The sequence below is a fragment of the Myotis myotis genome, unplaced genomic scaffold (assembly GCF_014108235.1).
Source record: "Myotis myotis isolate mMyoMyo1 unplaced genomic scaffold, mMyoMyo1.p scaffold_m19_p_4, whole genome shotgun sequence".
NCBI lineage: Eukaryota > Metazoa > Chordata > Mammalia > Chiroptera > Vespertilionidae > Myotis > Myotis myotis.
Genome location: NW_023416346.1, coordinates 114,645,444 through 114,658,644, shown reverse-complemented (window position 1 = coordinate 114,658,644; position 13,201 = coordinate 114,645,444). Strand labels below are relative to the sequence as shown.

Genomic DNA, 13,201 nt, shown 5'->3' with positions numbered 1-13,201 from the left:
TCTTGAGAATTACAGAAACGGACCGGAGCCTAAAGGTCACCAAATGTGATATCCTGATTGTATAGATAAATACACTCAAACTCGGACACGTTAAGTAATTTACCTGGTCTCACACATTCAGTGATTGGAAACTGGAGCCTCTGCTCCCATTTCCAAGTTCCCCATTCCAGTAGGATGCTCTTGCTATGATCTCCATATAATGGTAGAGCAGTGTTCCCAACCTTATTTTGGCCACGCCTCACCTAAGCATCTCTAAAATCCTGATGTCCCCCTGTGACATATAATTCTGATTATTCAAAAAGTGACTCCTGTTCACTTGGAGGAAGCCTAAAAGGCCATTCACTTTATCTAAACAAACTTCCAAAGAACATGGCATCCATGAAAGAGAAAAATAAAAGAATGAAAGGACAGCTGAAGCACTGAGGAAGAAATCACTAGAAATTGTTAAAAAAATAATAATAATATGAAGTGATATGAAAACATAGCAAATAAAGTTTCAAAACATATAATAGAGAGCTGAAATGCATAAATATGTCACAATATATATTTATATACTGTACATGAGGCCCCTAGAACCATAAGAAATGCAAAATATTCACTGTTAAGAACCCATTCTCAAATTGCCCCCTTAAAAATCAAATTGCTCCCCCCTCGTGGTGCATGTGCCCCACGTTAGGAACCATTGTGGTAGAGGAATGTGAGAAGAGGAGGCATTTTATTTTACTTTTCTTCTTACACTTCTAACCTACATGAAATAGTTTGATATTTCAGAAATAGACCAAGTGCACTGGGAATAATCCCTTGAGTTAAATAGATTTTCTCTTTCAACTGGTTATCCTGGTTCACTGAAGCTGCCAGTCTGATCCAGAAGGTGTTGAAACTGACCATTTCAAAGCCTAACTTGGAATATAGTAGTCTCTAAACAACTGCTGTCCCGTAGAACTCTTTGTGATGATGTAAATGGTCAATATCTGAACTATCCAATATTCAATCTGTACTTTAAAATACGACTACAGTGATTGAGGAACTGAAATTTAATTTGTATTTAAAATATTTTTATTGATTTCATAGAGGAAGGGAGAGGGTGAAAGAGATAGAAACATCAATGATGAGAGAGAATCTTTGTTTGGCTGTCTCCTGCACACCCCACACTGGGGATCGAGCCTGCAACCTGGGCATGTGCCCTGATCAGGAATCAAACCTTGACCTCCTGGTTCATAGGTCAATGCTCAACCACTGAGCACACTGGCCAGGCTTAATTTATATCTTAGTTTATTTAACTCTAAATTGCTACATGTGGCTGGTGCCTACTGTATGTGAGCGTGCAGCTCTAGACCCAGAAAATAAAATGCCAAATGTAAATGTAGAAAAAGTATTTGTGTGGAGATGATAACTTTTTAATTTGGTGTCTGTCTACAAGAAGCAAGAAAACTAGCAAATGTTTCAAGTAATTTGAAGAGTTAGCATCTAGTCAAAGATGAAAGAGAGTAGTGAGTAGGAAAAAAAAGAAGAGTAGTGAGTATATCAAAAGCAAAATAGGATAAAAATTTGTTTTTCCTTTTAGAAAATATTTTTGAACAGTGTTTCCCAAACTTTAATATGCATATTATATGAATCAGTTGAGGAGGTTTTTTGTTTGTTTGTTTTTAACACAGATTCTCAGTAAGTCTGGGCAAGGTTTGAGAGTCGACATTTCTAACAATTTTAGGAAATTTTGATGTTCCTGGTGAGTGTTCCACAATTCAAGTAGCAAGTATTTAGAAAAAAAAAAAGGTTACACCTGTTGTAAAAATATTTGGTAAACAAAGTATAAAAAGGCATTGTAAAGTAATCACGAACCATAAAAAACTGGATTTAGGAGAGCATCCTATACAAATTCAAATGGGATTATCTCCAGAAACCATTAAATGACTCTCAATTCCCAACACTACATACATACATCAAATTACATCTTCCATGAGCTATGATAGCAACAGGAAAACCCTTTGCATGTATCCTTGTGTCACTGTGGTCCATAAAAATGTTTAGAAAGGGAGAAAAGAAAAGGAAATTGATTGTTTCTGAAAAGGGATTGGATTGGGGCTCACTGAAGGAAATTTCCCAAGGAGCATTTCAATCTAGAGAGAATCAGAATCATGTTTATGGCTGGGAAAAGGATACAAGTAATCATTAAATGACTTATATAGTCTGAATGAAAACAGTGAGACTTCCTGCTTGATATAATTGAATACAGCTGTATTATTTTCATAGCTTTGGTTATTTTTGCTGATATATATTAGGAAAATGATCTATACTTATTATTTCTAGTAGCAACCTGGATAGACACATCCATGGATTTGACTGTTCCTATCAAGAATTTTAGGAAACAAAACCTAGCTGTATGAAGTAGATAACTAGTGAAAAGAAAAAGGTTTTAGAAGTTTGGGCTAGGTTAAAATAAAAGGAGGCTAGTCTAGATTCATTAATTTCTGGCTACAAATGTAGATTTCACCAAGTTCAGATTTGCCTTCATTCATGTTTATGACTGAACCACAAACAGCACAATTTGAGTGGATGCAGACACCACATTCCATGCATCCATAGTTATTTCTGGAGGCAAACCTGGAATTTGGAAAGCTCTGTATGGAAAAGGAGTGAAGAATCAATCAGGCTTTAAAAAAACAAAGAAACCATGAGCCTAATGCATTTTATACATTAGTTTTTGAGAGGGGATCATATCAACATTCAGGGGTCTACATATTACTTGGGAAATTATTTGATGTTCCACCTCTATACATAAAAGCCTAAGTGACCATTATGACAGAATGACTGGAATGACTGGTCGCTATGACATGCACTGACCACCAAGGGGCAGACCTCAACATAGGACCTGCCCCCTGGTGGTCAGTGCGCTCCCACACCTGGAGAGCTGCTCAGCCAGAAGCAGGGCTCACAGCTGGTGAGCGCAGCTGCGGTGGTAGGAGCCTCTCCTGCCTCCACAGCAGCGTTGCTAGCCCAGCAGTAAGGAGTGAGCGGGCAGGTGAGCAGTTAGGAGCGAGCAGTCCCAGATTGTGAGAGGGATGTCTGACTGCCGGATGTCCGACTGAAGGAATCAGGCCTAAACTGGCAGTTGGACATCCCCTGAGGGGTCCCAGATTGTGAGAGGGTGCAGGCTGGGCTGAGGGACACCCTCCCCCATGAAAGAATTTCGTGCACTGGGCCTCTAATAGTTATATAATATCAAGTTCTAGCACTAGCTGGTTTGGCTCAGTGGATAGAACATTGACCTGCAGACTGAAGAAGGGTCCCAGGTTTGATTCTGGTCAAGGGCACTACTGTGGTTGCAGGCTCCTCTCCAGCCCAGGCCCTGGTCAGGACTCATGCAGGAGGCAACCAATCCATGTGCTTCTCTCACATCGATATTTCTCTGTCTTTCCCTCTCTCTTCTACTCTCTAAAAATCAATTGAAAAATATCCTCGGGCCCTAACCGGTTTGGCTTGGTGGATAGAGCATCAGCCTGTGGATTCAAGGGTCCCAGGTTCAATTCCGGTCAAGGGCATGTACCTTGGTTGCGGGCACATCCCCAGTGGGGCGTGTGCAGGAGGCAGCTGATTGATGTTTCTAACTCTCTCTCCCTCTCCCTTCCTCTCTGTAAAAAATCAATAAAATATATTTTAAAAAAAAGAAAAAAATATCCTCGGGTGAGGATTAAACAAACAAACCAACTATATATATATATATATATATATATATATATATATATATATGTATGTATATATGTAAAATTCTAATTCTTATTCCTTTATAAAGCCCACAGCGGTTCTGACAAAGCTAAATCTTCTGATGGTCATATCTTCTATTTTACAGTAAGAAAAGAAATGATCAACAAACCAAACATTTGTCATCATAATGTCTAAAGTTACTGACGACTTGTCCAACTACTTCATGTTGTTAAAGTATTTCTATATTTACAGAATTTAAACTACCAGAATGATTGCTTTCCCTTAACCAATAGTCAGAAACACTGCAGTGATAGAGGTCATAATTTGTGCAATGGTGTAGACATATTCAAAAACAGTGTGTCATATCCCCTTCTACTCAACCACTCAGCTCACACTTGTATGTATCACTTGGGATGCTGGGAGTTGTTTGCAGTTTCTACAGTTTAATATTTCAAGTCAGTTCTCAAAATGAGGTCATCTGTAGAACTGCTACTGATGTTATTTAGATAGGAAGCCTGTAAGTATGCAGAACAAGATTTGCTATTTTTGCTATGGGTTTGTAGAAAATGAATTATGTTGTAGTTGTGGAAGTTCTGAATTATAGATGCTAAGATATTTGGGAGAAACTTTTAACTTTACCATTTTTCCCCTTCAGAAATATATCATTTATATTCTGTAATTTGATAGGATCAAGTTCAAAATGTTAAGTTTACTTCTTTTCATACTCATATATGATGATCCCGAATGTTTACTTTGACAGAAGTTAGTACAATTGAAAACAGAAACAAAATCTCATCTATCACAATCAATGATGGTTCTTTGGCAGAACCAAATTGCATTTCTTCATTCTATGTTGCTTTCCTTGACTGCCTTCTCTTGCCTTCAGCCCCAAGAAGAAATAATCAAGCAATATACAGATGTCAGAAATTAATTCACTCTTTTATTAAATATCCAATAATAGAAAGTTTTAAAATAAATCATACAGAAAATATAATACAGCAAAAACATTAAGAAAAAATCTCCTCTGTCTATCTATGTGAATGTGTGTTCGTATATACAGAAATAATGGATAAGTGTAAAAAAACAAATATATAGATATTTACCTATTGATCCACTGTTTGTCCCATGTGCTCTTATAGATCTCAAAACTAGTGTTTAGTTATGTTCTTGTCAAGCAATGAGAATACTTGACTACACTGGGGATTTTATTCATTGGTTTTTCTAAAGTAAGAAGGTAAAGGGGCACCCTAACTGGTTTGGCTCAGTGGATAGAGTGTCGGCCTGCAGACTGAAGGGTCCCAGGTTCAATTCCAGTGAAGGACATGTACCTTGGTTGCAGGCACATCCACAGTAGGGGGTGTGCAGGAGGCAGCTGATCGATGTTTCTAACTCTTTATCCCTCTCCCTTCTTCTCTGTAAAAAATCAATAAAATATATTTTAAAAAGAAGGTAAAGGGGAAAGGCCAGAGAGGATGTTTGAAGCATAGGAAAAGCATAAGTGCTTTTGTTTTTTCTTCAAATTTTAAGAGATGAAAAGTAATCTTTTTAATATACACAAAACCTATCATCTCAATGAAAAAGGAATTCAAAATTTCTAAACAAATGAAAAGGTTCCATTCTTCCAATATAAATTATCTTTAGATGCTTAAGGATTTTTTTTAAAGATTTCTGATTACTGTGGGTAACACCAACTGAATACACTATTAATTCTATTGTAGCCCCATTTTCTTTTTTTTATTTGAAAATTTAAGGTCAGCTCATTAAGTTCAATGATGAAAGCTGTCAGAAGAATATTGTTTTGAAAATTATTTTTTCTTAGGAAAAAAAAAAGGAAAATCAACAGTCTGCCAGCATTGCCACAGTTGCGGTGGCAGTCAAGCCTCTCTGCAGGCGGGGATAGTCCATTAATCAGTCATGTCACTTTCTGGGTCAGCAGGATTGTATTCTGAATCATCCGTATCATCTTCCAGCCCCAAGTCATCCATTTCCTGGAACACAGACTCATCTACCTCCACAGTATTTCCAGCATCCTCTAAGAACTGAGTATCAGATGTGTCAACATTATGGTCTGTTTCAAAGAGCTGTTTTCCACTTAAATTCTTTTTTATTTTTTTAACATATTTTTATTGATTTCAGAGAGGAAAGGAGAGGGAGAGATAGATAGAAACATTAATGATGAGAGAGAATCATTGTTCGGCTGCCTCCTGCATGCCCCCCACTGGGGATCGAGCCAACAACCAGACATGTGCCCTTGGCCAGAATCAAACCTGGGACACTTCAGTCCACAGGCCTATGCTCTATCCACTGAGCCAAACCGGCTATGGCTTAATTTATTTTTTCTTGCTTGTTCTTCTACTTTCACTTTTTTTTTTTTTAATTTCCAAGAGTTCTGCATCAGACTTTGCTTTCCAACTTAAGAAATTCCCAATTGTATCAGGAGTGCCATAAAATAATTGTTTTTCAGTTTCTTCTGCTCTTTTTCTTTCTTTTTGCTTCTGGTTTTTAAATTTGATCCACTCTATCATTTAATTTTCTTGCACAGCTGTCACTAAAGTAAAGATCCTCACCATACCAAGGTTTTCTTCTGCTTGTAATGCTAAGAATTTCAAATGCCTGAGACATCATTATCTTCTAGATTTTGCTGGGAGAATACGTAGATGTCATAGTAATGGTGAAGCTGGGAGCATTTTTTGCTAATACTGTAAAGAAATCTGGGTAGATGAACTCCAGAGCCTCCAGGTCCTTGTGCTGCTACTCGACATCATCTGTCATTGTGACCCTCACTGCTTGCTGCCCATGGATTGCCCAGACTGCCCCGGGACCACCACCCAGCTGGGAATGTGGGCAGTGGTCGGGTGGGTGCAGACACAGAATCCCCACCTGGGAGGCCCAGAGACCCTATATTCCCATGTTCTAGCTCTGTGACCTTTGTGGATAGTAGTCAGTAAATGGCATCTATTATTATTATGACTGACTTCTTATCCACCTAATAATCATATTTTTCTCTCCAATTTTCTAGGAGGAAGTTCACCTCATATTATAAAAATACTAGAGGCCCGATGCATGAAATTAATGCAAGGGCCTTGGCCCTCACAGCCACGGTGGCTTGTCTTGACCCTTGCAGTTCCGGCTTCATCCAGAAGGTCGTCTGGAAGGACGTCTGGAAGGTTGTCTGGAAGGTCGTTTAGTTGTCTGGTCTAATTAGCATATTACACTTTTATTATTATAGATTTTACTGGCATCAACATACTACAGAATGCCTAACAGAAAGATCACTATGTGAAACTAGTGTATATGTGTGTGTGTTGGTGGGGGATGGGGGGTTCCTATTACTGGAGACTCTGTGTGACTTAAAGAAAGTATTTATTTTCCAACATCTACATATTTATCTGTGGCATAATAGGAAATAAAGAAAAGTCCAAAATGCTTTTATATTTCAAAAGTTAAATGACTATTACAAATACCCCATCATTCCCACTTTTTCACCTTAGCTATAGAGTTTTGATTTAGCATGGCTAGTTTAGGAATGCTAAGGCTAAACTGACCCTCCTTCCATGTCCAGAATATGTTTTGAGAAATTGGGAAAACTGCAAACTTCAGTCATTCATATTAATAGAGAAGAGAGAGATAATGAGCTGCATGAATAAAATCAATATTTTTGTTCCTACTGTAATAGGCCAATTGGAATTATAATTAGAGAGTACCTTAGAGTTCTATCAGAATTAAGGACCTGTCACCATTTCCACTCTATTTTCATCTTTTTCAGAGGTTAAGATTTGGCTCTTAAAAGAAAATAATCCTTTAGACACATAGTATATATTCAAAGTGATTCTAAATGGCATTTTATTCATAACAAATATGGTTGGTTCCACATTGATCATTAATAACTTGTAGATAATTGAGATCAAAGCCTGCGTTAAGGGTTTTCATTCTTCTTAACTTTGGCTAACACTGCCCTCCCTAGGTACTTCCAAAAGTATTCATAGAAAAATATCTCACATTTATGATTCATTTTGGTAAATATTTTGTATTGTTTTATAACTAATATATAACTTTTATAAGATACAATTTTGAAATATACACAAAACATATTTTTGCTTCCTTTTTTCCATTTTTTCTGTTGATCATCATTTAATTTTAATTTGGTATTGTGTAAACAGATTAAAAATAGAGGCTCAATTATGCTCCCCTTCCTGAATACTTACTCTTTGCAAACTCACTTTGATGTTTCTCCCATTAGAAGATGCAGTTGATTATCCCAAATCTAGAATCTGCGCTGTTCCCCTTATTACTTTGACCCATGGAATGTGGTAGAAGTTACATTGTGCTATTTCTGAGTTTAGGCTTCAAAGAAAACTTTTCTTTCTCTTAAAAGAAAAAAAATCTTTGCTTTCTCTTGAAACCCTGTCCCAGCCACAAGAACAATAGAAGCTAGCCTCTGGAGAATGTGGAACAGAAAAATGTCATCCTAGCAAAGGTCACTGAAAGCCAGGCAGCTCCCAGTTAATCTGCCAGCTGATCAGAAACCCATGAAGAAGCCCAGCTGAAACCAGAAGAATTTCCCAGCGTAGCCCAGCCTCAACTGGTGGTTTGCAGAATTGTGAGCTAACTGGTTCTTGTCTTAAGCCACTAAGTTTTGGAGTGGTTTACTATGCAGCAAAAGCCAACTGATACAAATATTCAAAACAGATATGCACAATTTTGATAATGGATTAATTAAATAGAAGTTATAGTAATCTACAAAACTCATACCAACATTGATTTTACACCTTAAGATAAAAACAAGACTAGACATTAGTTCATAAAAAATGTAAATTAAAGATGAAAATGAAGCTTTTATACATTGTGATAATTATAATGGCAGATATTGTATTTATTGTTTCTTTATGACTTGCCTGTAGATACTTCATAAATAAGTTACTCAACCTACCATAATCTTTGTTCTTAGGTATTTCATACAACTTGACATATGTTTCTCCATGTTTACTACAGAAAATTTATAATGAAGTACCACTATATTCTTCCTTTGATATGTCTCATTATAAGCAAATCCTATAGTTATAGTTTGAGTTCCATCAGACGCTGACCCTGAGTCTAAGGATTGAGTGAAAATAATTTAATTTGGAGATTAAGGAGATAACAGTGAAAGACTGAGGAAATGAGACAGGAAAAGGAAGTCAGACAACAGAAGGTGATTATTAAGCGACTTACCATTGTAGATGAATACAGCTTATTTCTCCCAAAGACACACATCTCAGACTTATCCCGATTGAGAGAGATGGAAAGTGGGATATTTATACACTGACTCCCATCATTTTTTGGGTAAGGGCTGTTTCTGGGAGTTACTAGTTGCCCATCACTTTTGGCCTGCGGCCTAGCTGCAAGCCAAGCCCCAGAGACAAACAAAACAAAATGAAACAACCCACCATAGCAGTCTGATAGTTACAAAGAAGCCCAAACTAGCCCATGTAGAGACTACATGGAGAAGCTCAGAGATTCCATGAGGAATGACAGATACCTGGGCAGTCCCTAGGTTCAGTACCGTGCTATTCCATGTTCAGTCATTGTCTGACTGCAGCCATATTAAAGATCCCGAGCCAGAACCACCCAAAGTAGCTCTTCCCTAAATTCCCGACATACAGAAACCATAAGAGATAATAAAATAATGGTTCTTGCAAGCTGCTAACTTTTGTAGTGATGTGGGGTAGCAGCTAATTAAAACTATATTCATTAAAGTACACTGAGTGTCCAGATTATTATGACCGGCCAGATTATTATGACCACCCCATCAGTACTTCATTGACACTTCCAAAAGTACTGAATATTGAAAGCTTCCTAAGCAAATACTCTCAAGATTTTATTATTATTATTATTTGCATAACTAATTCACTTCATTGTACTGATGGGGGTGGTCATAATAATCTGGCCAGTCATAATAATCTGGCCACTCAGTGTATATTGGTAAAGTGTTAGACTATGTTAGGTTATAGTCACCAGATGGTGCCCATTTGTCCTCTTTTTATGTGATTTTATGAAATTGGGTACTTTTTAAAAATATATTTTTATTGATTTCAGAGAAGAAGAGGGAGAGAGAGGTAGAAACATCAATGATGAGAATCATTGATCAGTTACTCAAGGAAACATGAGTTGAGGAGCATGTAGAGGAAAGTCTGATGCCACTACCTTTCAAGAAAGTCAAAGTTTATGATGATGCAATTGTGGATGACTTTCTGTCTTTCCTAAAGTATTACTTTTCATTGCAATATATATATGATTCATGATCCTGAGTTTTTGCTTCAACAGATTTCACCCAAACAAACCCAGATATGCTCATTTCTTCTTTTGTCCACCCATGTGTATATTTTTCTTTTTTAAAAATTTGTTAGGGTGGTATTGATTCATATCATCCCACACTGGGGATTGAGACCACAACCTGGGCATGTGCTCTGACCGGGAATCGAACCATGACCTGGTTCATAGGTCAACGCTCAACCACTAAGCCAAGCTGGTCGGGCCATTATTGGGTGCTTTTTAACCATTTGACTGTCTGTGGACTTAAATGACATATTTGCTTGCAAAAAAGATGCCTCCATTTGTGGGCAAAGTGGGGGGAAATAGGGGAGATCTATAATAGTGTCAAGAAATAAATAATAATAAAATTGCCACCCCCCCAAAAAAAAACCATCATAAGTTCAAGAGCTGACAGTTTAAAGTCTACAGATATTAACCAAGATGGCAATGATGAGAGTATATGAGTGGGACACCAACTGTGTCTGCTACAACTATTACCTTACAGATTCAGTCTAGGGTTTGAGTCAATCTAGTCAGATTAAAAAAGAAATCAAGCAAACACTTTCCATTGCATTAGGATCCTCAAATCTTTTCTTAACCTTTCAAAAATAGTGTACAATCAGCATGTTTAATGCAAGTAAATCTATATCCAGCATTGATCTTAGATTCCCTATAGAGCTCCTATTATAAAGAAAATGCCACTAGTTTATGACCTTTGCTTATGAAAAGGCACAGTCAATTTGGACTCTATTATATTTTGCTCCACTCGCCTTGCTTCAAATTACTGTTACATTGTACTTTTAATCTAAAATACAGCTCTGAGGGTCTTAGTTTAGGTCCTAGTCCCCTAGTCTCATTCAAACAAATTGCTGCATCTCCCTTTTCCTCATTTTTCCTCAATTTACACAGAGCTTCCCATTCAACATACATTTTTGGCCCTTTCTCTTTTCCTGGCTGCATTGTTATTTGCTGAGGGATTACTTTATTTTTATTTTTTTGGCTAATCCTCACCTAAGGATATTTTTTTCCCATTGATTTTTAGAGAGAGTAGAAAGGAGCGGGGGAGACAGAGAGATAGAAACATCGATATGAGAGAGACACATTGATGATTGCCTCCCACATGCTCCCTGGCCAGGGCCAGGGATCAAGTCTGCAACCTAGGTATGTGCCCATGACCTGAATTGAACCCAGGACTCTTCTGTCCACAGGCTGACACTACCCACTGAGCCAAACTGCCTGGGTCCCCGAGGGATTACTTTAAAAGCTTCTTATCTCCTCGGGTCACAAAGTTATGGGCATGATGGCAGAACAGTTGTTGTCGTTGGCGGGATTCAAGGAAACATGAGTTGAGGAGGAGCATGTAGAGGAAAGTCTGATGTCACTACCTTTCAAAAAAGTCAAAGTAAATGATGATGCAATTGTGGGTGACTTTCTGTCTTTCCTAAAGTATTAACTTTTCATTGCAATATATATATATATATTTCATGATCCTGAGTTTTTGCTTCAACAGATTTCACCCAAACAAACCCAGATATGCTCATTTCTTTTTTTGTCCACCCATATGTATATTTTTCTCTTTTTATTTGAATTTGTTAAAGTGATATTGATTAATAAAACCATACAGGTTTCATGCCCTGGCTGGTTTGGCTCAGTGGCTGCAGCCGTGGGCAAACTACGGCCCAAGGGCCGGATCCGGCCCATTTGAAATGAATAAAACTATTGAAATAAAAGACCGTACCCTTTTATGTAATGATGTTTACTTTGAATTTATATTAGTTCACACAAACACTCCATCCATGCTTTTGTTCCGGCCCTCCGGTCCAGTTTAAGAACCCATTGTGGCCCTCGAGTCAAAAAGTTTGCCCACCCCTGGAGAGCGTGACCGAAGCGTCCCAGGTTCGATTCCAGTCAAAGGCACTTGCCTGGGTCGCAGGCTTGATCCCCACTAGGGGGCGTGCAGGAGGTGGCTGATCCATGATTCTCTCTCATCTATGATGTTTCTGCCTCTCCCTCTCTCTCTGAAATCAATAAAAATATATTTTATAAAAACCATATAGATTTCAGATGTACTGCTCTATAACCTGTCATCTGCATACTTCATCATGCACTCACCACCCAAAGTCAAGTCTCTTTCTGCCACAAAAGTTGCTTGATGCATATGTAGAGCAAGACTTTCCACGTACTGATCTCTGTCTAATTCTACATCCTCTCCGCCTGTAACATTCTTTTTTAAAAAATATATACTTTTTTATTAATTTCAGAGAAGAAGGGAGAGGGAAAGAGAGATAGAAACATCAATGATGAGAGAGAATCATTGATCCGCTCCTGCACATCCTCCATTGGGGATCAAGCCTGCAACCTGCGCATGTACCCTGACCAGGAATCCAACCTTGACCTCCTGGTTCATAGGTTGACACTCAACCACTGGGACACAGCAGCTGGGCCTTCCTGTAACATTCTTAACATAACCCAGGAGGGAAAAATTTTGCCCTTGCTCAAACATACTATATTGTTTGATGTTCCCATCCCTAATACCATCAAGCAGACTGCTTCCCCTGTTGGGATGTAATATTCCCCCCATTTCTATGGTAAACTCTTACTTTTTGACAACAATATTAATCACCACTTCCTTTGCAGGGCCTTTCTTGACATTAATGGGTTGAGTAAACTACTTCCATTTTTTGTACTTCTGTATCATGTTTTCTATCTACATTGCAGTAACTAGATTACTAAATTATATGAGTTAATTTCAATAATAGTCTCCCAACTAGACTTTGAAGTTCTAAAGATCTGAAACTGGGTCTTATTTCCTTCTAACACCAGAGCCAGGAAACATCTGTCACAAAATAAGAATGCAATAAATGGAGTTCACTGTTGAATTACCATTTTATTGGATTCTCTCTAAGAATTCCTATGCCTTTATGACTTTCTACATTATAAAGTTTACATAGCAGTCATCACTGAAAATTTTTATTCTCCTTAAAACAAAAATAAAAGGGCATATTCAACTTTTCTTGAACCTCCTGTGATTCCTTCTTTTTCAAACCAAAGAAAACCTTGGTAGTCATTTTTTTTTTTTATAAAGCGAATGCTTACTTTCCTCATTTGAAAATGGTCCATAATTGGGTACATTTCTGGAAGTTATTTATATAATACTCATGGTAATTTCTTCCTTATAAGTTCCTCCCAGACATCAACTGTATCTGTT

At 37.7% G+C, this 13,201-nt stretch overlaps 1 pseudogene; it reads right to left on the bottom strand.

The window, feature by feature from the left end:
- Positions 1 to 5,606: 5,606 nt before the first annotated feature.
- On the bottom strand, positions 5,607 to 6,474 carry LOC118653333 (annotated as a pseudogene).
- Between the last annotated feature and the right edge of the window lie 6,727 nt (positions 6,475 to 13,201).